The sequence below is a fragment of the Cucumis melo genome, chromosome 8 (genome assembly GCF_025177605.1).
Source record: "Cucumis melo cultivar AY chromosome 8, USDA_Cmelo_AY_1.0, whole genome shotgun sequence".
Lineage (NCBI taxonomy): Eukaryota > Viridiplantae > Streptophyta > Magnoliopsida > Cucurbitales > Cucurbitaceae > Cucumis > Cucumis melo.
The window spans coordinates 25,864,962-25,869,334 of record NC_066864.1 but is presented as its reverse complement, the minus strand read 5'-3'; the positions used below and the strand labels follow the sequence as shown (position 1 = coordinate 25,869,334).

At 32.1% G+C, this 4,373-nt stretch overlaps 1 long non-coding RNA gene across 2 annotated transcripts; it reads left to right on the top strand.

Annotated features, from left to right (window-relative positions):
- Nucleotides 1–425: 425 nt before the first annotated feature.
- LOC127150484 (uncharacterized) lies at nucleotides 426–2,799 on the top strand. Of its 2 annotated transcripts, none has more exons than XR_007822841.1 (2): nucleotides 426–729; nucleotides 2,337–2,799. It is a non-coding gene; the product is annotated as an uncharacterized LOC127150484 (long non-coding RNA). The 2 variants fall into 2 exon arrangements; XR_007822840.1 differs by lacking the exon at nucleotides 2,337–2,799 and adding an exon at nucleotides 1,116–1,477 and having other exon boundaries at nucleotides 428–729.
- The last annotated feature ends 1,574 nt before the right edge of the window (nucleotides 2,800–4,373 follow it).

Here is a 4,373-nt window from a genome sequence, read left to right as displayed (position 1 = left end):
TGGTGCTTCTTGTAGTAATCGACAGACAGATCGGACAGAGGTGAGGCGACACGTGGCGGCGGCCACCAGGGTTTCTTGGTTGTGTGATTAGGGTTTCTTAGTTGTGTGATTAGGGTTTCTTGGGGAAGATGATGAAGTGCACAACTCTCCATGCTCTAATAAATAAAAATAATAATAACAATATTCACTACAAGAAAAGTGGTCTTCTATGACACTTCATTACAAGAAAAGTTGAGAGGAGAGAAGAAACAATTGTCATAATATGTCAAAATGCGCGTTTTTGGCGGGAAAAGACGTTGTTTTCGGAAATTATTTTTCGTGACAGTTATTTACTGTCATAAAAGGGTTTAGGATTTATTAAAATGAAAAATCCTAAAATTTATTAAAATAATTTATTAAAATAGAAAATCCCTAATTTCTCATCCCTCTCATTTGCGCTCGCTGCATTTCTCCCATTTGCGCCCGCTTTCATTCGTAACCTCGTACGTCTTCTTCTTCGTCCGACGACCTACGACTAACGCTCCACCACGGACGGCTGCGCCGACAACTTCTTGCTCTACCACCCAAGCTCCATACCTTCCCGCTCCGCCACGGAAACCTTATCCAAAACTAGAACACGCAAACCTTCTAAAAAATGCCAATACTCTTAGAACACGCAGCAGCACCAACAATCAGCCTTCGAACCGACCTCTCAGATCAACTCCTCTTCCCCTCAGTTTCGTGCCAGAGGTACTTTATTTCCTGTTTCACTCCGTGTTTCCTATTGGTCTCAGATTTCCAATTTACTGTATTTGCAAATTTTGGTTTATGCGGGAGGAAGATGGAGAATATTATTCCCATTGTTGTTGATTATTGTAGACATGAGGCCCCCGAGTTCCATTTTTCTAGAAAATTATGATACCTGCATCAACATTTTTCAAATGATTTTCACGGCAATCATGATTATTTTGGGATTCGGTAATTAATCAATAAATTAACTAATTAATGAAAAGAACAGCAATGAGTTACACTATGATTAACCAACCCTCTCTATACTCATTCAACCTCCTGTTTTAATTTCAACTTTATTTTGGTTTTTACACTTTTACACTATGTTTGGGAACACGCCATTTAAGTTAAAGTGAAGAGTATTGCGAAAGACACGTCCATGTTATTAGCAACAAAGTATGGGGTGGTGGAGATGCTTAGCAGACTTTTCCAACATTTTCCATTGGCGATTCGTGATAGTGACCAAGACAAGAAGAATGTGGTTCTTTTGGCTGCAGAGTATAGACAACCAGATGTATACAAGTTTTTACTTAAAAAAAAAGACTCAGATTGAAACCTTATTTCGAGCGGTGGATAAAAATGGTGACTTATAAAATATTGTTTGTTTTAGGGATTATTCCCATTGTTGTTGTTTGTTTAGGGATGATATGACTTATAAATTAATGTTGTTTGTTTTGCAATAAAATATGAAATTGCTTGTTAGATCACACTTTGTAGCTGGTAAATAAAGTTAGCTGCTCAACCCGCCGAAATCTCTTTCATTTTAATAGTCGTCTATATTAATTACTCTGTCTGTGTATTGGTATTTATACTCATCTTCTGCACAATATCTCCAATTCATCCTCTATAGTTACTTGTTCCTACAAATTATCCAAGTTGTTCTCCAAATTTCGTTTCAGCTTTGTTGGTCCCTAACCACCACCCTATTGTCATCATTATCATCACCTTTTTTTTCTTTGCAGCAAGGAATATGAAGTTTCCAATAAATGCCAAGTTAAGATTTAGCATATCCTTGCAAAACCTTTCACAACCAATGTCGCTTATTATTAACAATTTGGACTTTGTATATGTATTTAGAATTGTAAAAACTTGATGATGGATAAAAAAACTCATTTTTGCGTTTTATCTTGTTTCTTTTTCCTTCTTTGATCAAATGTAAGTTAGTACCTCCAAGCTAATCTTGTCTTTATGAATTTTCTTAAACTCTATAACCTACGTTAATTCCTCTTTCTTTGGTTTGATTTTTCTATGATAAGCTGGTTCTCACTATCCATTTTACAAAATGGTTTTATCAAAATTTTGGTGAAGGTTTGCGAGTGGAAAACCAAGTATGGTGGTACAATTTTAAAGCAACTGTATTGTTTTGGTGCCTCTTTTGATTAGACCCTTTTTTTATTGGACTTGTGAGGAAAACACTTAATATTTTCTGCTATAATTGGAGTTGATATTACATTGTAGGCAATACTAGTGCCATGATCAACCTCAATGTTTTGTTTTAGATTTTAATTTCCTGTGATATTTTGTTTGTCAACTTATGTTTTACAAATGTTGCTATTTCTTGTCCTTAGTGCTTCACAATGGATGAGAAGAGATTGAGGGCTGTCATAGAGGCTTTTATAGGTATGTGTGACTTATTTATAGGTATATATGTGTGAAGTTAGGTGATTTTGAATTTTGAAGGTAATTAGTAACTACAAGTACTTAATGGCTACATTTGTAAGCTATGAGCTCAGATGCCTTAGGAAGTTATGAGTGAGTCTTAGTTGTCACCTTTGATATTTATATCCTATAAAGTTTGTTGATTCCATATTTGGTTAATAATTTTGAAGGATTATGGTTGATGTTTGCATGAACTTCTTATCAAGGAAAGAAGAAAAAGAAATGGTTACTGAAAAGTTTGACAGTCTAGTGTCATTAGAGATTATTTTAGTTACTGGAAAGGATGTTGTAAAAAACTTGCTCTGATGTCAAGAATCGTTATTACGAAAGAAAAAAATGTTTGGAGGGGTTCCTCTACTCCAGCCTTAATTATAAGGTTGTTTACTTTACGTTACTTTCTGTTTTGTTAATGTAACTTCTCTTATCAAAGAAAGAAAGAAAAATGGTGCCTTGTGGTCTAGCAAGATGTTGCCCACGGTTCTTACATGAAGTACATCTATATTACTTGAAGTTGGCATGTACAAATATTTAATGTTGTGTGCATTCACTTTAGTTCACAAATGGACTGTTTATTGCTATTATTTGTATTTATCTCTCCACAATTAAAACTCACAAAATCTTCTTTTTATCTTCTTTTTAACTTTTCCAAAATAAAAACCAATACTTCTCTCTCCTCAACCAATCGAATCACTTTATCCTTCCAACATAATAACTCACTCTCTAATAATTATATTATTTTATAATACAATTATTTTAAACTTTAAATTCTAATTATATACTCTTATGTAATTATCCAAAATTCCCTCAAATACATATCTCTTAAAACAAACAACTTTCATCAATGTTCCAACTTTAAACAATTAGATATTTTTCAAAATATCTAATAAATTCCAATCTCCACAAATCAAAAATAAATTAACTTAATTTGGGGCGTTACAATTTGAGTCTTCAATTCTTCCTTCACCCAAAGATCACCAAAATGAATGACAATGTCTCTATTTATAGAGAATTTTCATGGGCTAAGGTGGGTGTAGGCTCATTTTTTTGTTGAGCTTGAATCGATTTGCTTGCTGGGTTTGGACTTGAGTCCATTATTTTTTTAGCTCAATTTTTCTATCAGGAGTTTGAATTGGGTTGGATATAGAAAATTTGATTAACTAAACCCAATCAAATTATAATTATCACAATTTTGTTGTGATGACGTGATGATATAGGGGTGTTAAAAAAGTTGAAAACGAACCAAACTATAAGAGGGTAAACAATCGTATAGAAAGCTAAACAATCGTGTAAGAGGTTAAACGGTCGTATAAAAAGCTAAACGATTACGTAAGAGGGTAAACGATTACGATCATTTGCAAGCTAAACGGTTGTGTAAGAGGGTAAACGATCGTGTAAGAGGTTGAACAATTGTATAGAAAACGATCGTGGTAAGATTTAATTGGCCAAAATTTCTTGTTCAAGAGAATCAAAATTTAGAATTTCAAATTCCCTTATATTTATTAAGTTTTTTAAAAATGAAATCTAATTCTTTATATATTATTTTAAAATTTAAAATTTTAAATCTTTTATCGTTTTAAGTGCAGAAATTTTGAATCTGTTATTAAATAAATTCAAATTATTATCTCCTCAATTATATTAGTTTTGACACTAAAATACAAAATTATAAGGAAAAAAATTCTTATGATTCAATTATATAAGTAGCAATAATATAAACGAAAAAAATGCATGTGAAATGCAAAAAGAAATAGACAAACTGTTGACCAAATAATAAAGCTGAATAAAACGTAAGAAGAAGATTACAAAAAAACAGAATATGATAACAAAATGTATAAAAAAAATTGAAAAAGAATAAAATAAAACCAAATTTGATAAAAACATATATATAAAAAGAAAAAGAATAAGATAGAATTGAATATCTTTACAAATTTGAACAGATTTCATGGCGA